Source organism: Zootoca vivipara, chromosome 5 (assembly GCF_965207765.1).
Source record: "Zootoca vivipara chromosome 5, rZooViv2.hap1.1, whole genome shotgun sequence".
NCBI classification, from domain to species: Eukaryota; Metazoa; Chordata; class Lepidosauria; order Squamata; family Lacertidae; genus Zootoca; species Zootoca vivipara.
The window spans coordinates 14,455,732-14,482,645 of NC_142588.1; the positions used below are offsets into that span (position 1 = coordinate 14,455,732).

At 42.4% G+C, this 26,914-nt stretch overlaps 1 protein-coding gene and 1 long non-coding RNA gene across 3 annotated transcripts in view; one reads left to right on the top strand and one right to left on the bottom strand.

The window, feature by feature from the left end:
- LRMDA (leucine rich melanocyte differentiation associated) overlaps positions 1–26,914 on the top strand; it is a 743,869-nt gene that overhangs the window by 388,468 nt on the left and 328,487 nt on the right. The gene's annotated exons all lie outside the window — the stretch shown is intronic.
- On the bottom strand, positions 5,612–20,917 carry LOC148685573 (uncharacterized). The gene is made up of 4 exons (XR_015950138.1): positions 20,828–20,917; positions 20,647–20,738; positions 9,113–9,257; positions 5,612–8,553 (listed from the first exon to the last, which is right to left on the bottom strand). It is a non-coding gene; the product is annotated as an uncharacterized LOC148685573 (long non-coding RNA).

The window sequence follows — 26,914 nt, forward strand, 5'->3', positions numbered from 1 at the left end:
ATTACAAGCCTGGTAGATGAAGGGAACGTTGTGGATGTAGCCTATCTTGATTTCAGCAAGGCCTTTGACAAGGTGCCCCATGATATTCTTGTAAAGAAGCTGGTAAAATGTGGGCTAGACAATGCTACCATTCAGTGGATTTGTAACTGGCTTACTGACCGAACCCAAAGGGTGCTCATCAATGGCTCCTCCTCATCCTGGAGAGTAGTGACTAGTGGGGTGCCACAGGGTTCTGTCTTGGGCCCAGTCCTGTTCAACATCTTTATCAATGACTTGGATGATGGGCTTGAGGGCATCCTGAGCAAGTTTGCAGATGACACCAAATTGGGAGGGGTGGCTAACACCCCAGAGGACAGGATCACACTTCAGAATGACCTTAACAGATTAGACAACTGGGCCAAAGCAAACAAGATGAATTTTAACAAAGAGAAATGTAAAGTACTACACTTGGGCAAAAAAAATGAAAGGCACAAATACAGGATGGGAGACACCTGGCTTGAGAGCAGTACATGTGAAAAGGATCTAGGAGTCTTGGTAGACCACAAACTTGACATGAGTCAGCAGTGTGATGCAGCAGCTAAAAAAGCCAATGCAATTCTGGGCTGCATCAATAGGAGTATAGCATCTAGATCAAGGGAAGTAATAGTACCACTGTATTCTGCTCTGGTCAGACCTCACCTGGAGTACTGTGTCCAGTTCTGGGCACCACAGTTCAAGAAGGATACTGATAAGCTGGAACGTGTCCAGAAGAGGGCAACCAAAATGGTCAAAGGCCTGGAAACGATGCCTTATGAGGAACGGCTTAGGGAGCTGGGTATGTTTAGCCTGGAGAAGAGAAGGTTAAGGGGTGATATGATAACCATGTTCAAATATATAAAAGGATGTCATATAGAGGAGGGAGAAAGGTTGTTTTCTGCTGCTCCAGAGAAGCGGACACGGAGCAACGGATTCAAACTACAAGAAAGAAAATTCCACCTAAACATTAGGAAGAACTTCCTGACAGTAAGAGCTGTTCGGCAGTGGAATTTGCTGCCAAGGAGTGTGGTGGAGTCTCCTTCTTTGGAGGTCTTTAAGCAGAGGCTTGACAGCCATCTGTCAGGAATGCTTTGATGGTGTTTCCTGCTTGGCAGGGGGTTGGACTGGATGGCCCTTGTGGTCTCTTCCAACTCTATGATTCTATGATTCTATGATTCTATGATTCTAGGAATATGTGCTGCTTAGGTATTCATTTCAGTGGCATTGACAATGCTGACAATATAATTGACCTAAAAAGTTCTGGATTTCCTGTTAATGCACTTTTAGAAATGTACATCAACTACAGAAAATCATTTCTATCTACATTTCGCTTGATTTCCATTTTCAAGAAAAAAGGGTTTCATCATTATTATTCTATTTGAATAGCACTGATATCTTGAGAGATGGAAGGAGACTTCTATTGTATGCAGGAGTACTTTATTTCGATATTTTCTTTGTCTGATTATACATGATAAACACACATTAGTGACATTCCGTGCATGTTTTGAAGATAAATGGAATATCTCTTTAAGCCATTCCTGACACTTCCTAACCTGTGGGTTTAATGGCATATTCTTTCTTTGATTCAATAATTTGTCTGTCAAAAAAGCTGTGCTGACATTCTCCTTGTTGTGGGACTGAAATGGAAAGAAATCTCTTATCTTTGAGATAATTTTTTTCAAAAAAAAAATCGAGGTGAACATTTTAGGATAAAAAATGTTTTTAAAATCATTTTGGTGAGGGGGAAAAAGATGTAAGTGTTGACATTATACCAAGTGCTGGATGGCAAGTGATAAAAGGAATAATATTATCTAAAACTCGAAGTCTTTCTTGAATTAATTAGGGAATGTGTGAAGTCTTTTTTTTAAAGGCAGTAACCTCTATTGCTTCTTGCATAAGTAGGAGCTCTGTCAACTTACAGATATGAATGTCTAAAATAATGGACTTTGTCTGGACTAATCTGTGACTTTTTGGTTTTAGAAGTATCAGTGAATCTTAGTGTTTATTTCAGTTGTTCCTATGGCTTCTTTTTTCTGGTTTACAGCCAGAATGTCATGGTTTGTTTCATCCTAATATATAGAGAGGAATTAGTTGACATTTCTTGGAACAATATTGCACAGGTATCTTGAATCCTATAAGGATTTTAAATCCTCATTTCTCTCTGGCATCCTAGTTGTAAAGTCCATTCCTGTCTGGTGTTGAGTATGGCTGTTGTTACTATGGGCTACTTCACATGTTTGGGATATAGGTGCCCCTGTGTTGCATGTACCCTTTAAAAATGTGAGAGTGAGACCTGAAGGTGCGTGTGCTCTTTGTTGTGTTTTTATGTTGTCTTGACTAATTTTCTTTCTTTCCTTAAAATCTTCTTACCCTGCTCTTCAGCTGAAAAGGCACCCAGACATGCACAGTTCACCATAGAACAGGATGATGTAAAGTAAAACAAACCCTAACCCTGCTTTCAAACTTACAGTCTAAAAGACATGGCACAAGAGCAAAAGGGGATGGGGGTAGAAGAGGAAGACAAGAATACTCTGGCACTAACTCTGGTCCCCATTGATAAAGTTCATATGATGACCAGCCTGGATGGGAATATTTCAGGGAAAGGAGGAGCTTTCAGGGAAAGTGGGTCCGCTTCCCACTTTGTGTCGCCAGCACAGCACATGTATACAGTATGCATATAGTTAAACTAGTAATGTACAATGTTCATGCCACGTTTCAGACATTCACATCTCAATGTATTTGGGATATTTGCCACTGTGCCCATGAAAATGGGGCAGGGATCAAGCCGCCATTTCGTGCTAAGCTTCAAATGGAGTGTTACGTTGTTGTGGTGGTTGTTATTTGTTGTTGTTAATAATAATTTCATTCAAAAATTGCTTCCCACAAGGCACCCTGAAGCAATTTACAAAATAATAAAGACATATATAAAACAGTTACATGTATTAAAACAGTACATATAAAAACTGTGTGTGTGTGTGTGTGTGTGTGTGTGTGTGTGTGTGTAAACAGTTCAAAACAACAACACATACATAAAATCTGTGCAGATGCAATACAGATACCAACTTAACACACAAGTAAAGTGTCATGTACTTGGTATTCAAGGAGTGCAGTGCATTGTGCGTCTTTCCTGCCCCCTTTGAAACTGGATGTAGGGGCTGTGTAGACTTGTGTCCTTAACTGTGCGCAATCACCTTTTGGTCCAGATATCTTACAGTGAGCTCAGAGTCTTTTCTTCCGCTCGCTTCCAGTGGGTTCGATGGTCAAGCTATAGTATTTGAATTTAAAACGTAGTGTTATGTACTGAATTTGAATGTAAATTTTCATTGTGATACCTTGCTGTTCAAAGAAGATAACATATTACAAACAAACAAACAAACAAACAGAATGTTGAACAGGCAAAACACACACAAAAAGTCCAAAATCATTTCTTTTCTCAGTTGAAAAAGAAAGTCAGGAATGCCTTTCCCCATGATGGAGAACACCATGGGTAAGTAATGTGGCATGGTTCTGCCCCACCCATATCCTGTCCTTTAAGATTACCCAGTTTCTCTAATTCTCAATCATATATAAAGAGCTATCACATCTTACCTATGTCAGGCTCAAAAACACAGGTTACGGATTACTACACTGGCAGCAATTAACACTTCAATAGCTCCCATCTCCTTCCCATTGTTACCTCATCCCTGGCCATTTTCTGGGTTACATGGCAGTCATCTCATTGTTGCATCAAAGCCACCTGCCAATCAGAACCCACGTGGGTCAAGAACACTTTAAACACTGGCCTTTGTCATCCATCTGACAATCCATGGTTGCCTTAAGACCAGGAGCCTGTCTGTAAGTAGATACATTAGGACGGAAAAATTTGCTTTATTTTCTTTCATGCCCCGTTCTGCCTTTTCCCATTGGGTCTCTTAAACAAGATTATTAATAAACAGTCTTGAAATTGGGATCTGGAGTCTGATGTGTGTTTGTGACACCTTATAGGAGAGTATATTCCCCCCTACCCTGTGGCTCAATCTCTTCGATCCCATGCTACACATTCATGTCTAGGGAAAATTGGAGGGGAACCAGCTAGCCTGCTCCCTATGAGGGATAAGCATGGGCTGGATGTTTCCTCATCTCCCTATCTAATATTAATCACTTGTAGCACTGAGAATCACTCTCAGCTCAAGTTTAAAGCAGTGCAGTGTCTGGTGATAGCATACTTCAGTTTGGGTGCTTTTGAGCACTTTGCTACAAGTACTAATTTCCATGATGTAGACATTAGCCTTGAGATTTTAGCCTTTATTTTGCAAGACTTCTTTTTCCTCCCGATAATGGATATAATTTAAAATAGGAGTGACTGGAAATTGTGCTGGCTCCTAACCATACCTGCCAAGTCTCCTGCTGAAAAATGCGGGATCAGCAGCGGCGTGACACCGGAAGTTGTGTAGAAGCAACTTCCGGGACCGCTCTTCCCATGTGTGGGCACCGGAAATCAGGTAGAGGGGCACCAGAAGTCGCTTCTACGCATGTCCAGTGGCCATCTTGGTGGTGGCCACATGGCAGCAGGCATGTGTAGATGGCCGCCGGGAATGCGTAGAAGTGACTTCCGGTGCCGCTCTACCCGATTTCTGGTGCCCACACATGGGAAGAGCAGCACCCAAAATGGAGGCTCCCTGGCAGGTAGGAAATCCAGGGGATTTCCGGGATTTTTCTCCATTCGGGAGAACAGCTGGAAACAGATTAAAATCCGGGGGTTTCCCGCGAAAAACGGGGTACTTGGCAGCTAAGTTCCTAACATTCACATGAAGGAACATTTTGCAGGTGGATTTATTTTATTTTTAAAAGAAATATTCAAGAAGCACAGGGGGCTTAAATTTTTATACTCTCAGATCTGTTGGGGACATCTCAAGAGCACCTGATGAACTTTAAGACTGTTTAACCCAAATATCTTTGATCCAAGGCCATCAATCAGTTTGCCATAGAACACTGGTTCCAGAATAATCTGGAACCTATAGACCTCCAGATCATAGCTGCCAAGTTATCCCTTTTTTTAAGGGATTTTCCCTTATGCTGAATAGGCTTCCTCGCGAGAAAAGGGAAAACTTGGCAGCTATGCTCCAGATGTTGTTTGCCTACAACTCCCATGAGCCCCAGCCAGTATGGCTGATGGTCAGGCATGTTTGAAATTGTGGAATTGCATCTGGAAGTAGCACAAGTTCCCAGGATTAAAGTCATCTACCAGTGAGCACTTTTCAGGCCTAAAACATGGGGAAGTTGGAAGCAAGTGTCAAATCTTTTTTTGTTAACTAGCATGGATTTATTTATCTTCAGGATTTCTTCTTCTCCTTTGATCTTGATGGGGCTCTCCTTGTTCTTCCTGAAACCATACCTGCCAAGTTCCTGCCTGAAAAATAAGGGAACGGACCGGAAGAAGCAGACTGGAAGTAGCGCTGCCGCCATTTTGGAACTGGGCGGAGCATGCTCAGAAGTGACTTTTGATGCTGCTGTGCCCAGTTCCAAAATGGACGCCGCACCAGAAGTCACGCTGCAGCCATTTTGGAACTGGGCAGAGCACCATCAAAAGTCGCTTCTGAGCATGCTCCGCCCAGTTCCAAAATGGCCACCGCGCCAGAATAAACGGGGGGGGGAAACAAAAAAATCCGTTTTTTCGGCTGGGAACAGCTGGAAAAACGGGGTTTCCCGGGGAATACGGGAGACTTGGCAGCTATGCCTAAAACACTGACTTAGCAACTGGATATCATTAGTAATGTTCAGAACTCTAGAATGTATGGGGGTCACCAGAACCAGAGGTACTGAATACTTGCAGATACATTTCAAACAAGTAAGCTCCTCAGTATGGGATGTTTGCATGCCATGAGTCCTATAGACCTGCAATAAAAAAAATGAACTCAGTTGATTGAGAAGACAAGGATGTCCTGTCTGGAAGGAAGTTGAAAATGGGAGAAAACAATTCTTTGAGAATTGAGGTTCGTGTCCTTTGGTGCTGTGCTACCGTGTGAGCCAGCTGACTCATACAGTAGCGTGGCACTAAAACACATGTGTCCCATTTTTTTTATCAAAGGAATGTTGGAGCGTATGGAGGTACCATTGTCCTACTAGAGATGTTAGCTTAAGACCTGTTGTTCCAAGTGACACTCTTGAATGTGATTCTTTCTGTTGCCCTTCCTCTTGGCAAGCTGCCATTGATTATTGGAAGAACATGTGGAAATACCTTTACTATATATGAAATGAAATCTTAGCGGACGCTATAATGCCCTTAATGAAGGCAGTGGACATGATCCAGTGGGAAGTTCTTATGCAATTGTATTAAAATCAAGGGGAGTTGCACCAGAGCAGTGGGGCTTGCACAAGAGCACTTCCCTCTGGATTGTTCCCAGTGTGCCAGTATATATTAAACTTTTCCTGACGTTCTAGCAAGAAGGTATGGTTGTTAGCGGAGCTGTTTAGTGAATAACCAGGTGATGAAGCAACTACATAAATGCCTTGGGGGAGGATATCCCTGGATAAACAAAGCAAATGCATTCACATTGCCTTTTGCAGACATATAAATATTTAATAATCATCTGTCTGCGGCCTGTGTGTGTGTGTGTGTGTGTGTGTGTGTGTGTGTAAATCTTTAAATAGACTGTTCCAAAGGCCAGAACCTGAATTTTAATTGATACACATTAGTCAGTGCGGCTTTTTCTTTGGGTGAATGGTTTTATCTTTTCTAGGCAATTCTTTTCAAGACTTATATCTCTGATAAAACCTGCATTTTAAATAAAAGAAGGTTCTTTTTTTATTGTAGCCAAAGAAGGAGCCAAACGTTTGCAGCTCAGATTAGATTGCCTTGATTCACTTGTTATCTCAGCAAGAAATACAGAGTAGTGCCCATGCAAAAAGTCTGTGCATGTGTGCATGTATGTGCAGAACAAAGTCTATGTGTACATACACTTGTGATTATCAGCAACCCCATTATTATTATTGTTATTATTATAATATCAAAACACTTTTAATGTGTAGTCTTTATGTTCTTCAATGCTTTCCTATTAATACAGCATCCACCAGCCACATCTATGTCCAAAACTGTGTTTAATTTTTCTCCCTTTTCCTGGCCACGTAGCTCAAGGCACCTTGATTCAACTGTCCCTTTGGATGTACCTTCTGTATCTCACATGAGCCAATTTCGACCGTCTAAGTGCTCAAATTGAGCTATTTTGCTCTCTGTAAAAATAAACCCAGGACCATTATGTGTGATTTTTCATACACACACACACACACACACACACACACACACACACTCCCCATTATTTTCTCCCTCCTCTCCTTTTCTCAGCAGCCCCAGTGAATGCAGAGTGGCAACATTGTGGAGACCATTGCGTTCACTCCAGGCATGTCAACTTCAATCTGCTGCGATTTGGTGTGAAATCTGTGCCATGGTGCGGGGCAAGAAAGGTCAACCCCCCATAATTGATGTTGCTTATTCATCTGCTTCCCGTGTATTTTTTCTCTCTCCTCTCTACACGCTGGCCTTTGTTTGGATAAATTGTTTGAAGATTTACTGTAGTCCTTAAAGCCTGAGACTCAGCTCCTGTCGCTGCCCAGCTCCAGTGTCCTTTGCTAGGCAGGAGGCTCTGTTTGGATGACACACAATGGCATACACACACACACACACAGAGGGAGAGAGAGAGAGAGAGGAGTTCCCCCCCCCCCAAGACAAAACCCAGAGGACATATTTGAGTGTAACAGTTGTGACAGTTTTTCAGACCGATTTACTATAAAATCTAAGTCGTGTTATACAATGTCTTAATGGCTATTAAAACCCAAAATATTATTTTTAGGAACTCGGGCTGAACCAAGGGTGAAAGGGCAGGGGCTGCAAGAGATTGAGAGAAAGGGAGAAGTGATATTTTGAATTCCCTTATTGACAGTTTTCAAATTATTTCAAGAGGTGGAAACCCCTAATGATGGTGACTGATGCAGCAATTTATCCTATTTTGGGTCATTACCTTTATTCTGCTTATGGCAGCAAATGACTTCATTTACAATATATGAAAAAAAATATTACTGAGCTGATCTCCTTCGCAACTTGAGGGGTCTTAGCCATGGATCTGAAAAAAATCAATGGTTACTAAATGGCAGAATTTTAGTAAATGAAGGAGATTTTGAGTACTGCAAAACGAGTCTAAAATATATTTTAAAAAATATAGTATGTCTCCTTGTGATTGCAGCCATGAAAAAGAATATATGCATATTGAACTCCTTATCAAAGGAAGCTTTTTTAACCCCCCCCCCCCAAAAAAAAAACCCAGAAAGGGCTACCTTCTGTAGATCAGAAGAAAGGGTGGGGGGAGAAGGCTCCCATCACCCAGTAATCCTGCCTGTAGATTGAATAAAATAGTTTGAAATCATTGTTTTGATTCCCATTGACTGAAGGCTGGAGTAGCTTTATTGGTTAAGCTGTTAAGTCTGCCGCAGTTTAAACACTTCTTTCCTGGTGCGCCCCTGCTTCAATTGACCTTGAGATGCGTTATCTTAAGTCGTGTTTTGTTTCTGAAAGAAACATGTATTGCTTTAGATGCCCAGGTTTCATGGTTTAAGTGCATATATTATTATTATTATTATTATTATTATTATTATTATTATTATTATCATGACATGCATAGGAACAAATAAGCATATGTCACACACGACATAACTTTTTCTTCCTTGTAAACCACAAAGCGAGTGGTGTACAACCCACTATTTTTAGCATATTTGAGGACAAGTGTATTCAGAGGATATACTGGGAATTGAGAGTTTTGAGTTTCAAATCCCTTCTCAGTCAGTGGATTACCCTGGACAAAATGAACTTTCCCTTTCTTTCCAGGGCTTCTTCTCTCCCCCCCCCCCTTCTAGGGATACAGTAAGGACAAACACCATAAGGAATACAAAGCCTTTGATTTAAGAAAAATAAACTTACTCTTTTTTTATATGAAACCCTACAACAAACTGAAATAACATTCATTTATTCGAATTGTATTAATAATAAACTTAAGCACAACACTACACTGCAAATATAAAAGCAATATATTCAACTGCACATCTAAATAAGTGCATTTTAGAATCTTACCTGCATATTAAATGCTATTTAAAAATAATTGCTGTTGCCGTTGGTTGATATTACTATTGTTATGGCTGCAATTTGTTTTCAGAATGATTTCTTCAATAAACACCCTTGGAAGCGGGGGGACAGGACCGTGCACCAATTTCTTTGCCTAAAGATGTAATGATAGTAAGAAGCTAAAATCCTGTTTTTGCTAAAGAATCATTACATTAGCAGGAATAAAAGGGTCACGGAAATTCTTTTGAAGCTGAAAGTAATTGACAATAAAATTCAGACAACCAAAATTATATAGAATGCTCCTTTTGCTGAAATAAAGGCCAAATTTATAAGCCGTGTTTGCAGGTTTACTAAAATACAAATTGTCCTTTTCATAGCGATATTGGTAACACACTAACTGCATTAATGTAGTGACTAATACACACAGCGATCTTTCAGATTTACTGCTATCACCACCACAGCACAATATTTTTCAGTAATATCCCCCCTTTCTGCTATTTTTCATGCTTTCAGTGATTAAGTTATAACTGTGTTTGTATAGTAATTTATTTGGGGGGGGGGCAGGGTATCCCTAGGAGCTGGCATTTTCCTTCTCAGTCTCCAGTGAAAAAGTCCCTATCTAACTTCTCTTTAAAATGAGTTTTCTATTGCTTTTTGATGCAGGATTAAATATAGATACAATATAGTCTACACAAAGAGCAGGTAACATAGTAAAAAATAATGTCCACGTGTTGTAAGATTTAAGATTGTGCCTGGGGAATAACTTGTTTCAATGCTGGAGGCGGGGAAGTGTGTGTTTGTGTGTGTTTGCTTTGGCTGGTGGTGATGGAGAATCCTGAAGAGAAGCCAAAACTCTCCATCTTCTGCTCTTTTTCCATGTGCATGCTTTTGTCTAAATGTTACATGGGGTTTATGAATACTGTATGCAGATCCCTTGTGTGCAAACTGAAATTGTATACTCCAGGAGCTCTTCCACTGTGTAATCTGCTGTAGAGATAGCCTTGCTCTTGCAAATTCATCTTAAGAGAAAGGTGGACCGATAAGCCCTACCTGTGCTATAAATTTAAAGCAATATCATACCACTTGAAGCAGTCATAGGTCCCCCCAAAGAATCCTGGGAACTGTAGTTTGTTAAGGGTGTTGGCTGAGGTACTTTGCTTCCCATGGAAGAGCTCATTGAAAGTGGGGAGGGGAGAAGCTTTCTTGTCCATGAAATGTGTTTTTTTAATAAAAAAAAAATGTAAGGGGTGGGAAAGAGTAGAAGAGAAAAAAAGTAGCCTCGTGGGGCAAAAACAGCAGGCAGCTGTTCTGGTGGTGCTTATGGAATGTGGGCAAGTGTGGAGTAGTGCGGGAAGAAGCAGAGGGTCCACCTGTTTGCTGCTGTTTGTGTTTTGCTGCTAGCCAACCATGTGGAGCAGTAGTAGGCAGGAAGTTACTTTTTTGTGTTGTGGAGGGAGGAAATCACGGAAATCACCTATCTTTCCTTTTGCTGCTTGCTAGTCATGTGGCAGGCAGCTGCTTGAAGGCCTTTTTGAAAAGTGAGGTGAAGAAAGAAATTCAGTAGTAATGTCCTGCTGCTGTTGTGTTTGCTTTGCTGCCCACTGACTGTCTCTCCAGAGTGGTGCATGCTCTAGTTATCTCTCGCTTGGACTACTGCAATGTGCTCTACGTGGGGCTACCTTTGAAGGTGACCCGGAAACTACAACTAATCCAGAATGCGGCAGCTAGACTGGTGACTGGGAGCGGCCGCCGAGATCACATAACACCGGTCCTAAAAGACCTACATTGGCTCCCAGTACGTTTCCGAGCACAATTCAAAGTGTTGGTGTTGACCTTTAAAGCCCTAAACGGCCTCGGTCCGGTATACCTGAAGGAGCGTCTCCACCCCCATCGTTCTGCCCGGACACTGAGGTCCAGCTCCGAGGGCCTTCTGGCGGTTCCCTCATTACGAGAAGCCAAGTTACAGGGAACCAGGCAGAGGGCCTTCTCGGTAGTGGCACCCACCCTGTGGAATGCCCTCCCACTAGAGGTCAAAGAGAACAATTACCAGACCTTTAGAAGGCATCTCAAGGCAGCCCTGTTTAGGGAAGCTTTTAATGTTTGATGGATTTCTGTATTTTAGAATTTCTGTTTTTTTGGAAGCCGCCCAGAGTGGCTGGGGGAACCCGGCCAGATGGGCGGGGTATAAATAATAAATTATTATTATTATTATTATTATTATTATTATTATTATTATTATTATTATTATTTTCTTGGTTCTGTTGCATGCCATGCAGCAGGAACTGCTTGAAAGCTGTTGGAGGGGGGACACAGTACAGAGGCATCATCGTTATTATCTTCATTAGTGCCTTTTTCTGGCTTGTTCCAAAGTTGTTGGGAGAAGGAGGGGCCCAGTGAAGTATTACTACTGCTGCTGCTACTACTACTACTACGGCCTTGTTCCCAAAAAGAGTCCGGGGTGGTAAACAAACCAATAATAACAATTCCAGCATGGATTAATGTGGGTGGTGGTAGGGGTAATGTTTAAAGTGTTAATCTGGTCTACCATCTTGATTCCAAATAGTAGCTGGTGTTCAAATATAGACAGAGGTTGCCACCTCCAACTCAGGAACCTTTGTGCTGAGTTTAGTAAAAAAATATATTGAGAGGCATTAAAATTGGTGCAGATTGGAACTGTCGTGCCAGACTGAGTGGCAATATTTCCAGAGGTGTTCAGATCAGTGTACTTTGGACCTGTAATACCAGGTAAAAGGTGAAGTAACACAATAGTCACATTTTGGTCCTCCATCTTTATTCAAAATGGTACCCAGCATTCAGTCATCAAAGAAATCCACCACCCCCACTTTGCAAACCCTCATGTCAAGTTTGATGATAGTATCTTAAGAAGTACCGAAACTATGCCCCAAATGGGTTAAATCATGCCAAAGTAACATTTTGGTCAGCCATCTTGATTCAAAATGTCACCTGGCATCCTAGGTATCTGACGAAGTGTGCATGCACATGAAAGCTCATACCAAAATAAAAACTTAGTTGGTCTTTAAGGTGCTACTGAAGGAATTTTTTTATTTTACTTTGACCCAGACCAACACGGCTACCTACCTGTAACCAGAACCTGGCATCCAAACATAGATGAAAACTTCTGCCCCTTCTTGAAACCCTCACAACAAGTTTGTTAACAATATATTGGGAGGCATCCAAAGAGAACAGACAGTGACACATTTTCCATAATATATTGTATATATTTTTATCCTGCTCTTCCTTTATAAAGCTCAGTGTGCATTACATGGGAGCCCCAGTGTCTCCCCATCTAGGAAATGATCAGCTCCACATACCAGCAGTAGGACTGTGTGCTCCTAGACACAACCAGTCATTTCTGCCCTGGCATAATTACATGTCAAACATATTTTTGACAAAGGCCAAAGAAGAAAAAGGAAAGGAAAGGGGGGGGGAGAACAAGCAATGTATAAAAATGTATACAAACATTTTGTATATTGCTTACACTTGAGCCTTGTTTGTACTGTATGTATAATTTTAAAGCAACTATCTTTAAATGACTCCATGGCAAATTATGTGCAATCATAGTATAGTCTCCCTAATACCTTTATTGGACCTACCAAAAATTAGTAAGCATTTGAGTTCCCCAGAAGTCTTTATCTATTAAACAAAGCAGGAGAAATGTAAGCTAGGCATATTCTTTCCCAAAGTATGCAGTTTATAAACAGTCTACGTTTCAAAACAGTCGTGCAGCAGCAGTGTATGGATGGCTGTTTTTGTCTTTTGTAAAAACTCTTAACTCTGAATGGTTTTTGTAAATATTCAATCGACTTCAGCTTGCAGTGTGATGTCACAAAGTGACAGACTGCTCCCCCCCCCCCCCGCGCTTCATCTTTTCACTGTCAAAATGCACCCTTTGGCAGGATATGTTTCAATGGCTAAATGTGAGGCTGAGAAACATTGCTCAGGGTTTCCTCCTTCATAATCCCAGCTTTGTTCCATCTTCATCGTGTGTGTATGTGTGTGTGTGTGTGTGTGTGTATATACACATATGTATATATGTGTATATATATTTTCTTGGCGATCTCCCACTGAAATAATTACTTTTACTGCTTTCTTTTTTCTCCAGTTTGATTTACTCTATGGATCAAATTTGTGGGATTTTATGATGACAGCTTATGATTGTGGCTGTGCAAATAAGAACTCTATTTATGTGAGATAAAATATACGTGTACAGTCATACCTCAGGTTATGGCCACTTCATGTTGTATGTTTTTTGGGTTGTGCACTGCACTGAACCCGGAAGTCCCAGAATGGACATGCTTGCGCATGTGCAGAAGTGCTAAATCACACTTTGCGCATGCACAGAAACGCCGAATTGCGAGTCGCGCATGCGCAGATGCGGTGCTGCAGGTTGCGAATGCTGCGGGATGCGAATGTGCCTCCCACACGGATCACGTTTGCAACCCGAGCATCCACTGTATTAATACTGAAAATCCTATGATAGACACCAGCAACTGGAGGCCCTTGGGACAGATGTTACCCCCTGGGCTGGCACCTGCCACACCATGTAACCAGCCTAGACGCAATATGAAGGAGCAGCATTTGTGATAACAGAAATTGATAGCAGGTCTTTTGGCAGACTTGGTCCACCTATTCAGGCACCTTCTGGAAGTTTTCCAACTGGTAATAATAGTTTTTAATTTGGGTCATGTGATGGTAATTTTGTTGTCATCCATCTGTTTTTGGAGACGATGGGAGTAAAGTCAAACCATTGGAAAATACAGCGCCTGCTATGGCTGTATGGAACCAATTTTGCTGCTGCAGGTACACTGAGACACAATATGTAGTGTAAATTGTGGTGATGGAAAGCTATGTTGCAAGTACTCAGAGGTACTCATCACATGTTCTCAAGCCCACCCCGCAGGCATGGTGCCTTGCTGAACTGAGTGTGCTGCAGTGGGCTAATGATTACATAAAGAGTTAAGCAGCACGTACTAGCATTATCACCCCAGTCTTTCTCCGATGTCTCTCCTTGGAAAGAGGGTGGAAGATTTTATGTGACGCTAAGCAAACTCCAGAACTGGGATGGGGAGCCTGTGGCCCTCGAGATGTTGTTGGACTACAATTCCCATCAGCTGCCACTCATAGCCCATGGTCAGTGATGATGGAAGCTGCAGCCATGCAATAATTGGTTCCCTGTTCCTGCTCTATAACCAGAGGGCAATTATTGTGAATCTCAGATGGTTCAAGGTACAGTTCTTCCTGCAGGCCAACATCTGGCTAATGTAGTAGCTGAAATCTGACTTTGGAAATCTTTAGTTTAAAGATGTTATTCTTGTTTTGGCTTTAGAAGCATTTCCATCCCTTCAGTTTAGAACATTGCATTCTCTATGCCCTTCAGTTATGCACACAACACCCATTAGTGCTGGCAGGCACTCTGTGCTTGTGTTGTGAGAGCAGAATAGACCCCTGTGTCGTAATGATATGTTAGATCGCCTCTCGTTGCTGTGTGTGAGATTCCTGATCTATTGTGCCAAAGAAACTACATGAGTGAGAGTTGCTGTCAAATTCAGAAGAAAGTGAGAACTTTAAGTCCTCTTATTTGAAAAACACTTTTGCTGCAAGAGGTGTAATTTATTATTATCACTGTAGGCAGAAGGTTCATAAGAAACATGAGCCACACAGCGCCCATATTGACTGAGTGTTCAGTTAAAAACCTTAAGATCAAAACATAAGCTTATGTCAGTGTAAACTGCTGTTTTGATTGAGTGTGTGTGTGTGTGTGTGTAATCACCTATAAAACCCAGGGTTTTGTTCCCAGTAATATTTACGTAGTCATAATCAATATACTTTCCCCATAGTGTGTCCTGCTGATTTTATAAACCTTTGCAAAGAAGCCTTTCATCATCAGTAAACTTACCTCAAGGATAAATTTTTAACTTGATTTTAAAAAGGAAAAGAAGCATTAACAGCCATTTTTTTTGGGGGGGGGAATTGTTTGTACTCTGCCTAACAGACACCTGGAGAGAGAAATGAAAACAAACCAGTTCCATTATTTATTCTGCAACTTGTCAGTTTGATTAGTCGCCTCTCTCCCTTCTAAGAGATCAGTGGATCATTAAATGATGTCCATGCTTAAATGCAGGAACCCTGCCTTGTGTCTGCTAATGCATAATTGGACTGTCTTTTAATACATGCGGAGGCACTTGTTTCTGAATATAAACCCTGCACCTCAACAGGTCAGGGAGATAGTGAAAACCTGTTTGTTGTCTGGCTTTGTCTTGGCAAATAATGGAGTCACTAATCTACTTGATCTCTCTGAGTCAGATAAAGAAGAAAGTGAGCGATGCATACATTTCAAAGATGGAAGGCACTTGTAAAAGCAATTTCTTTGGAGGGGGAAAAAACCTAGAGCTAAGGCTGTTGGAAACCTTTTAATTAGTACTAATTACCTCAGCAGAAAAACGTTGGAGGCTTGAAAGGATTTGTGTCAGCAAGTGAAAGATCAAAGATTGTGGTGCTTGCATTTTAATCTGTTGGCTATAAAAACGAATAAGGGGGTGGTAATGGGGCCCAAGAGAATGACAACCCAGGTGGTTGAAGGCCTTAATCCCTTCTTTACTGCTAAAGCCCGAGGCCTAGTTCCAATTACATAATAAGATGATTTAATTTTTGCTTTAATTTTTTCCAAATAATAAAAATATCCTGCTCCTTTACCTTTTGATAAGGACAAGACATTGTTTCACTAGACGCACACTAAGCTAGTTTGTTTCCTAATATTTTCAGTTGATCCCCCATGTGGTTGATAATTTTTCTGTTGACATTTACTCCTTGTAAGATATAAACGTTTGAACAGGTACATGAAAGGAACAAGGGACACCAGAGAACCTGTAGATTCCTATCAGTAAGTTACCATCACATAGGGGCTGGCGCACAGATAATAATGCTTCTATTCCAATTGCATAACCACATCGGACCATGTTACTTCACCTCGCCACCTTGGGAACTTGAATTCCAGCGCCTAAACATAGCAAATTGCTGCACTAGTAGTAACAGTAACCATGGTTATATCTCACCAGGTTCCCACTTAAAACAAGATGCATACCTTGCTTGGTCTCAGATTCTGGGTTAAGCAGGAACCAAGGTTAGCTTGAATCCTGGCTAATGTTGATGTAACAATAACACACATCCACCCATAGGGCTGCTGAATGTCCATTATTTGAAAATACGTTCTTAATAATATACTGCCCCACCTTTCAAAAAAATGTAATATTGCATTGCTATAATAATAATAATAATAATAATAATAATAATAATAATAATAAATTTTTATTTATACCCCGCCCTCCCCAGTCAAAAACCGGGCTCAGGGCAGCTGACACCAACAGAACCACAATAAAACATAAAAACAATTAATTAAAATACAGATTAAAATACAGTATTAAAATTTAAAATGCAGCCTCATTTCAAGTAGGCCATAAATCCAAGCCATGAGGGAGAAAAACACAGGGGTCAGGCTGAGTCTAACCCAAAGGCCAGGCGGAACAGCTCTGTCTTGCAGGCCCTGCGGAAAGATGACAAATCCCGCAGGGCCCTGGTCTCCTGGGAAAGAGCGTTTCACCAGGTTGGGGCCAGTACTGAAAAGGCCCTGGCTCTAGTAGAGGCCAATCTAGCCATCTTATGACTCGGGATCTCCAGAATATTATTATTTGTGGACCTTAAGGTCCTCCGCGGGGCATACCAGAGCAAGCTTCATAAACATTGGTGCTATATTGGGGGTAAAGGGTTAAGGTAAAGGGACCCCTGACCATTAAGTCCAGTCGTGACTGACTCTGGGGTTGCGGCGCTCATCTCGTGTTATTGGCCGAGGGAGCCGGCGTACAGCTTCCAGGTCATGTGGTCAACATAACAAAGCCGCTTCTGGCAAACCAGAGCAGCACACGGAAACACCATTTACCTTCCCACTGTAGTGGTACCTATTTATCTACTTGCACTTTGACGTGCTTTTGAACTGCTAGGTTGGCAGGAGCTAGGAACGAGCAACGGGAGCTCACCCTGTCGCGGGGATTCAAACTACCGACCTTCTGATCAGCAAGCCCTAGGCTCTGTGGTTTAACCACAGCGCCACCCACTGCCCCTATATTGGGGGTACCCTATATTGTACCCTATGTTGGGGGTACAATCCCCTAATAGTGTCCCACAGGGCAGGAACAAATATGCCAAACAGCTGTTTTCATGTTAGCATACACAAAAGTGTATTGTATCAGATATGACTGCTATTGTTCTCATGGGTATGATCTGCATCCTTTCTGATGCATACCCTCTCAGCACCCCACCTTTGGTTCAGTGATCCCATATTGTCTGCAATTGCAGTTTCCCCAAGAAATTCTAGAATATTTTGTCCTAATGTACAGTTGCTTAAGAATGTTGGATTGGCTGCTCTGTTTATCCCCTGGCTCGGCCATGAGGCCCTTAGCCCAACCCTGGTCCCAACGTCTCCCACCTGTGCCAGCTCATCCTTCCATTACTGAGCAGGAGGGCCTGTAGGGGGCTTCTAAGTGTTCTGATGGGGTTGGCATGTGTTGCCATTCCCTGTTCAGATTTTATAATCTATCCATTATTAGCTCCCTGTGACATGTCTGGCCTTTCTGATGTGTGGCCTTTGTGGGTTCATGGTGGCTCCTGCTGTTGCACCTGTGCTACCGAAAGCCCTTCAGCAAATCCCTCACTTCCAAGCACCCTGCCTTCTTGAACCTACATGCAAGTGAATGAGCACCATACCGGGGAAAGTTTCTCTTTGACTGATAAAGCTGCAGTGTCTTCAGTGGGATTGCTACTGAATGTCAACGCTTGTAGCCTTGCGTAATATATGCTAACAAAATTTAAGCTCTATAAATTCTGCAGGTGTCATATTTATCATCATCTTGCTCCTCCTCTTCAGTCCTATTATCAGTCTGTATATCTGTAACCTACAGAGCTGTTCAGTCATTTAACCACCTTTCCCAGCAAAAGGTCATCCACTTAAGAGTAAAGGCATCTATAAAAAAAAGTGGGGATAGCAATGGTCTTTGAAAGTCAAAGCAAGGTGTTGTAAGATGTGAGGGGGCGGGGGCAGGAGAGGGTGGAGAGATGAAAGGGAAAGGGAGCTGCTTTTAAAGAAATGTCAAGAGACATGCAACAAATGGGAGAATGAAACATTGGCAGGCTTGCTTTGGAATGCCACAAAGTTGTTGTTGTTGTTTTTTAAAACCATTGACAAGTGGCTATGATGAGGAGCCATATGCAAATTCTTAAAGAGTCAGATCCTAGCTTATGCACACAGTAGAACATATGATTTTTATTGATCTGAGCCAATGATGCATATAGGCCCTTTGAGTTGAAATATTCAGAGGGGCCAATTCACATACCCCTTACATTCCGTTGTAAGTAGCCATTAAATTAGCTCTGCAACTTTAAAATGAAATTGGGAAAAGTCAGTGGAGAATGGAAAACTATGGCAGAATTATATGCATAGTTTTGTTTTCCATTCTCTTTCATATTGTTTGCATTTTTTTAAAAAAATGTAACACTTTGTTTCAGTTAGGAACAGGCTTACATGTTGGCATAGTGGGTTACGTTATACAAGGAATGTGGCTTAGCTGTGGTGATTTTGAGCCACCTTCTGGCTTATTGGTCCTCAAAGAGGAAATGGAGGAAGCTGATGTGGTCTTTTACTCTTCTCCTTCAGAGTCCAGGGCAGCAGACTGCAGAGTTTTTTTTTTTTTTTGCTGGGACATCCCCTCTCCACTAACCAGCACCGCAGACTGCCTTCATACCCATAACACCACAATCTGGAGATGACTTAAGCTCTTCTTGGTCCTAGATCAGGCATGTCCAAAGTCTGTTTCGGGGGCCTAATCTAGCCCACCGGTCTGTTCAATCCGGCCCCTGTGGCAGTTTTTTTACTGGGATAAAATCCTTTAAAAAACCTCAACAACTTCAACCCTAAAAAAAGGTTAACAACTTTGGTTGGCCCTTTGGTTGGCCCTCACGGCCCTTAACTTAATCAAATTTGGCCCTCTTTGAAAAAAGTTTGGACACCACTGTCCTAGACAATGGGTAGGCAAACTAAGCCCGGGGGCCGGATCCAGCCCAATCACCTTCCTAAATCCGGCCCACGGGAATCAGCGTATTTTTACCTGAGTAGAATGTATGCTTTTATTTAAAATGCATCTCTGGGTTATTTGTGGGGCATAGGAATTCGTTATTTTCTTTTTTCAAAATATAGTCCGGTCCCCCACAAGGTCTGAGGGACAGTGGACCAGCCCCCCGCTGAAAAAGTTTGCTGACTCCTATCATAGATTCTCCTCCTCTGTTGGGAACTCTGGGGTGAACATTGCTCTCTCCATTTGTTAATATTTTGCTCAGTAACACCTTTCCCCTGCCCACCGAATGTTTTTTGTGTATTGCTGTAGCTCACAATTTAACCAATCAGGAAATGGAAAGATTCAGAAATGTTTAATTTGAAAAGGAGTTGGAAAGAATTATGGAAGCCGTCTTTGTCCTATCGGATGGCAGTGCTTCTCTTTAGCTACAGGCATGGTCAATCAGTAAACATTAATAAAAGATTATAACTTGGTCAGCTAGTATTTGGGAAGAAGCATTTCACTGAGCCTTATGTTTTAGTGAACATAAACTGCAGAGGAGTGCAGCCGCTCTTGTGTTGATATAATTATTCATACTTGCTTTAGAAAGTGTGAAGTTTGAGTAGATCATATGTGTTAAAAACACATTGCTATGATAAAGCTCATTTCAGTGCTTTATTAGATCAAGTTAAATATGTATTAAAATATTGCAAGGGCATATCAAACTGAGTATATTGTTTTAGCTTTTTTCTAGACAGATGAATACAGTGGCCATTAAGTTTTAATTATCTCTTATCTGCTGCTACCATGGCAATAAACATTACAAAAACTGTATAGCAAGATTTGATATCATCCATTATTTGCCAAGGATACTGTTGATTAGCAAGTCCACAAGGACTGAAGCACATATATTTATGAATCCCCACCACCAATCATCTTAATATAATTTCTGTATTGTTTTAATACTGTTGTGTTTTATTTTATGAACTTAGGAAGTTAAAAAAAAGTCTTCCTACGCAGAAGTATAAGATTTTCAGTGTTCTCTTTATATTGCTTTTTAAAGAAAGAGATAATTTAAAGCCATTGTTTATTTCCATGAATTTGAAAATATTCATTAAGATTTTTAATGGTGACTTGCACTTGAATTCATTTGACCAGCCTATTTTTACGAAGAATTTGGTTGAGACCCTTGCGAGACAGTGTGGCCTTCAGAGAGGCACATATGCACTGCAGCTAGGTAGCTTCTGTGTCTGGTGACAAAGAATGAGGAGGTCAAAACCATCTCAGCGGACCTAAGTCAGGTCAGTCTGAGGCAAGGGTTGGAAGTAAAACTTGGTGCTGCTGACGAAGGGGGGAGGGTGGCAGCAAAGGGAGTCCTGTTCAAAAAGTCAGCTTTGTCAAAAGCTTCAGTCACTTTCTTACCTACAGGCAACCTCTGCTGATCCCAAGTCATTAATCGAACTGGAGAGCCGTCTTGACCCTGGCTCCTTTTCTTTGAAGTGTGATGTCCTCTGCTGCATGAGGAAATAATTTGCTGCCTGATTCAATGAGCCATCAGTAGAGCCAGCAGACCCAATGACATGTGAGAATATTAACCTCCTACCTTGAAGAGCTGTGAATCTTGAGAGGCAGTCTATAATTCACCCAGCACTCCTGAGCCTTACCTCTCCGTCTTTGTCTCTCCTCTCCTCTCCTTGCTTTCTCACTCTCAAACACACACAAACGCACACACATAAGGAGGAGCAGGGCTTTGCAATCAGTGTTCTTTTAAATTTTCTTCAATAGAGGGAGCCTTCCCTGGTTTTCCAAGCAGTGAGTTAATTTCCTTTGGTGGTTATGCACAAAATTTATGCTGAAAAGCAGAATGGGAATGGACCACACATCTTATTTGATTTGTTAAAGGGTGTGTGTGTGAGAGAGAGAGATTTTAAACAACAGAGACATTATTCACCTAACATTGTGCTTGGAAGAAATATCCAAGGAATTTGGAGGGAAGCAGGAAGCGATATAGATATAGATATAGATATAGATAAGGGGAAACTTGTGAAATCTTTCCAAGTGGAGGATTCTGTTGAGGCTCCAAAGAGAACATTGTAGGCTTGTTGTTTTAGAGTATTTCCAAACTGCCTCTACAGTGCTCATAACATTGTTGAAAAACAAAACCTTATAATTTAAATTAAGAGTTGTAAAATGTCACAAGAAAACTATAGCATTCAGTAGTAGGATGAGGTTGTAGAATGGACTGCACCATCTCAAGATGCAAATGCAAATGCAAATGGATAAAACTTGGTTACATTTGGGGGGGAAATAGATTATAATCACATATAAAAGATGGGCAGGGGCAAAGGATTTGGAGACAAAGGATCTTATCAAGAAGGAAGTGGACAGCCAAGAAAGGCTGGTTGAAGATGGTCAAAGGAGTGCCAGGTTACAGGCAGCATGGGGCTGAATTACTCATTTAAACCAAATGGTTGAATCTTCAGTTGCAGGTGTCTAATATTCTCTGCTGCAGTATTGATCAAATGCACACAATGTCAACAAATATATCAAGAAATAGCAGTAGAAATGAAACATCCAATCCTTCCCTGCCTTGTTCATCTGGGATGGGTGCTGAAGTAACACTTTGGGCAGCAAGAAGTGGGGAGCCTTGTGTATCCTGTATCAGTGAGAGGTAGATTCCAGTGGGCTATAGGAGTCCAGCAGCCCACCTCCTCAGCTGAAGGCAGCTCAGCACTCACTCTCCCTTAGGAACAATGCAGGATTAGCAGGGCACTTTGAGGGGGAGTGAGATGTTTTCCCTTTAGCCCACTGTGGAGTAGATGTGTTTTGTTTTGGCCTGTTCTGCAGTGTTCCTAGAGTGTTCCTAGTACCACACAGATGTGATGGATGTATTAGTCATTAAGGAAGTTTTTTTTTTAGGTTGGAGGGTAAAGAGGGCTTCCCTAGACCCAGGGCCGTCTTAAACGCCCCTGCCGCTGTGGTGCGGCGGATCTCTCCGGCGCCCTCCCGCCCCGTTTCCCAGCGCGGTGGGCGGGTGGGCGCAGCGCGTCTCCCACAGGTGCAGCGGACCAGCGGATCGGCCGGCCAGCGGGCGGGCGCAGCTCGCGGCGCCTTTCTGGCGGGCCGGCGCCATGGTGCCCTGCGCCACCGGGGGTCTACCTAGAGCCGGGCCTGCCTAGACCTGCCTTTTGGAACTGTTTGGGTTGGAGGGTATGGGAACAGGGGTGAGAAGCCCCTTTAATACTAACAACAACAACAACAACAACAACAACAACAACAACAATTATTATTATTATTACGTATTATTATTATTATTATTATTATTATTATTATTATTACCTGTATTAATTATTATTATTATTATTTCCCTTGGGAGTTAGTGCTGGCCCATTGCACACTGTTTTATAAATAGCATATAGCTTGATCAGCTCAGTTCTGTCTCCTTGTGCCCTCATTTCCTCCTCTGGTTACAAGAGAACATGAACAAATTCCTGTTTTTAAAGCTGCCCAGCCACTTTTTAAAGCCAAATACCTTCTGTGCAGCCATACGTAGTGTATATCAGCACAGTGAGACAATAATATGGAGTGTAAAGCCATAAACATAGCTCCTGACCTCCTCCTCTCTCATAAACACAACATGAGTCATGTCCTCTTGCCCGAGAAATCAACATTCCCACATGTTCTTACTAGGGACAACCTCTGTATTAATGAACTTTTATCTTTCATTCTTTCAAAGAATAGGGAAGAGATATTGTACGCTTTTCAACAAAACTTGTCACAGAACACATTAAAGAGAAAATTAAAAGTATAAATTAGCCAATAAATATAGCGGTAGAAATTAGATATATAATCCCGGGTCTTTTAAGATAACGGAGGATCAAATGCTTGCCTGAACAGAGTTTTTATCTGCCCTTCTTCACATGCCAAGAAGACAGTCCTCCAGGTGATCTGGCCACCAGAACATCTCCTTTCCACTGGCTATCCAAAAATGGCTCTCTGGTGGCAGTTCCTACATTGCCATGATACCGCAAGAAGCCTTGGGCACCATGTAGGAAAGCTCCCCCTAGAACTCCTTCCAATTTTAGCACCAGTCCTCAGGGAAATGTGTTAATGCTGATGAGTGTTGGAAGATCTAGCATGGGTAGGCAAACTAAGACCCGGGGCCCGCATCTGACCCAATCGCCTTCTCAATCTGGCCCACGGACGGTCCGGGAATCAGGGTGTTTTTACATGAGTAGAATGTCTCCTTTTAATTAAAATGCATCTCTGGGTTATTTGTGGGGCCTGCCTGGTGTTTTTACATGAGGTCTGAGGGACAGTGGACCGGCCCCCTTCTGACAAAGTTTGCTGACCCCTGATCTATGGCATGGGCTCCTGCGTTATGGTCCAGGCTGGCACCCTGTGTTACCCTGCTGGCACTGCAAGTAGTAGTGCTTTAAAGGCTCCCTCTTTACTCGGAGCCAGACTGAAGATGCTTGGTGTGTGCCACACACTCGGAGCCAAAGCTCAACTCACCCAGAGCTCAACTCACCCTGTAGGATTCTAGCCAGAGACTTGAGAAGAAAATGTAACTTCACATGGGAGGATTGTTCCTGGCTAAGGACAGTAAAATACCTTGCTACTTTGAAGTGGCTGATTCCCCCACCCTATGGAAGTCATCCAGTTTAGGAGAATTTATGTGAAACTTTGAAATACTTCAACTTGAAATCCAAGAGCAGAAAAATGGAATATCCTGTTCTTGAAACATTTCCACATCATTCCAGAACGTGGATGGCTCTCTAAGGCGTATGTGGGTCAAGGGATAGCATGAGTCTTAATTGCAATGTATTTTGCTCTGATAAGGTTGCTTTCAAGTTGTGAAATCATCAGCTGTGAACAATGAGAAAGCGATTCAAATGCAACTACTTTTACTCCTTTCCCACCATGCGTGAGTCCATCTGTTATCCGTTTGCACCTCTGGTAGCTGGTCACAAAGGCTGGTTTTCTGCTGGCCTCCCTCCACTTCATCTTTTTTATTAAGTTTATTAAAACTAGTCAGATTATACTTTTCTTATGGTGGAGGCTCCACTTGGTCCATTCATTATAGTTTCTTATCTTGGCAGGCAATCTCAATTGAAAGGCAGCTAGTCCATTATGCACATATGAAGCCCATCACTCCTCCAGCGATGGCCAATTCATCAAACATTTATCTTTTGCCCTCTGAGCACTGCGTCAATTTGCTTGTCACTCCCCAGCCTTGGTTGTTGTGGAAGATGGGAGAAAAATTACTTTCTCTCTCCCCGCCCCCCACCACCATCCCTTTCTCACTACACTAGAAGAGTGTGCTATATACTGCCTAGCTCGCTCCATTCTCCTAGTTTTCTTTTCAAAGGGCTAAGGACTATTTACACTCTAATGCTCAAATTATAATTCAGAATGCTGCTGTTAAAGGTATAAGCACTACTATGCTGTTAACACTGCTCTTGGTTTGAATGTAATTGAACCATCATGCAGGTTCGCTGCATGGGGGGTCGTTTAACCGGCCCACGAGTTGCCCACTTGGCAAGTCCGTGTGCACTGTGCTAAACTAGCACGGCACGGGGACTCGCTTCTGCGGCGCCGGAAATCGCGTCTGCGCAGGCTCAGGTGCCGGAAATCACGGGCTCACGCGCTCATGCATGCGCAATCCGGCCCATGGAGGGATCTGCGCTGGAGTGAACTGGCCCAGGCAAGGGAAACCTTGCTGACCCCTGTGCTAACATCTGAACATACAAAGGAGGGATAGTTTGACACCACCTTTGAACTGGGAGTCCTTACTTGGTTCTTCTTTTGGCTTATTATGGACCAGTGAAACCAGACGCCTTCATCTGCACCAGCTGTAATGAAACATGCCTCTCTCCTATTGGTCTCTACAGCCACATCAGGCACTGTAATTTTCCAATGGCTTGTGTCAGATGGTCATCGTGGCTACTCTAGAGTAACTCCACCTGAGTCCAATTTGTCTTCAAAGATGTTTATTGTGCTATTTATTTACAGTGTAGAGACAGCTTAAAACATGACCTCTCACCCTGAATCAGAATCTGGGAATGGCGTACGTCTGTCCCTACGCCAGCAAAGTAGTCTGGGCACCCCAAAACGACACCCCCTTGACCTGCGTTGCGGCGCTCTCCTTACTTCTTGCACCAGAAGGAGTGATGCCCTTTCAGCTTCCTCCCTAAGCGATCGGTGCCCTGGCTCTGCAACATCCCTGAGCATCTGCCTGCATCCCTCCACCCTGAGCTTTCCCATTGTTCCTCCCTCCGATTTCTCTCCTGCGACATCAGGATGATTGGGGCTGGCTCCCTGTAGGGAGTCACCCTTACAGTTTGACTTTACCCCCACCCCACCCCACCCACACCTCCTTGGTGCACTCTTCCATTGTCTCTTGAGACAGACGGATGCCAGAAAATGATAATATTATTTGTACCTTGCCTTTCCTCCGATAAGATCTAGGTGGTGCATCTAAATCCCTATCCATGTGACATGTGACAAGGGTCCACATAGTGGGGCTGTCTCCAACGTAATGTGGCTTCCCTGCCCCCCCCCTGACATCTATGCATTTATTCTCTCGGTTTGAACCATCATGCAGATTTAGCGCATCCCTAGGTTTTACTGCTAGCACCTAAAAATCCAAAACAGAGAGCCGCTTAATTAAGCCTTTGGGAGGAAGGATGGGATAAATTTGATTAATGGTGGTGATGGTGACAATAATAATAGTAATACCTGTGCAAGATTGAGGGCACTAGGAGAAGGGGACGACAGAGGATGAGATGGTTGGACAGTGTTCTCGAAGCTATGAACTGCGGGAGGGCAGTGGAAGACAGGAGTGCCTGGCGTGCTCTGGTCCATGGGGTCACGAAGAGTCGGACACGACTAAACAACTAAACAACAACAACAGCCTGTACAAGTAGACTTTGTTCCAGCTTCTATGGATGGAGGCCTACATGCATAGAGTGTGCATATGCTGCTTCTGTCCAGATGTGGAACTACATGATATTGAGGGCAGGACCAGCTGCTATGACACCTGGACACCAGGAGGAAAAACTGGCTCTTGGATCGCAGCTAGACATATGACCTTTTTTTGTAAGGGAAGAGTAAATCCTCATCCAGAATTAAGAGTTTGAAGATCGCATCCGTCTGTCTCGAGAGACAATGGAAGAGTTTGAAGAAGTTGATATTCCTTTATGTACCGTATTTTTTCGTCAATAAGACACCCGCATGTGTAAGACACCTAAGAAAACATCCTTCAGCACTACCGGTATATAAGATGAGCCCCAATTTTAAACCTAATTTTTTGGTAAAAACAACAACAACCTAGTCTTATACACGGGAAAATACAGTAGTCTAGAAATTAAAATACTCATATTGCCGTGCATTACAGCTGAATGCTAGACTAAATCTTCCTAGTCTGTTTGGAAATTATAATCTAGGCATTTTCTGATGAGCTTGTTGGCAAAGAGAAAATGGCTGATGCTGACCAGCAAAGCCCAAACAAATAAGGAAGTAGTCACACTTCAGCTGTTTGGATATCTGAATCTGTGGTGTGTATAGCAGGGATTGGGCATAATTCAGGCATATACAAACTATTCCTAAACTCTGAGTTAAGTACTTTTGGAGTCCCTAAAGCAATTTAGAACTTTGATAGAGGAAGCTGACTGAAATTTGTTTTTAA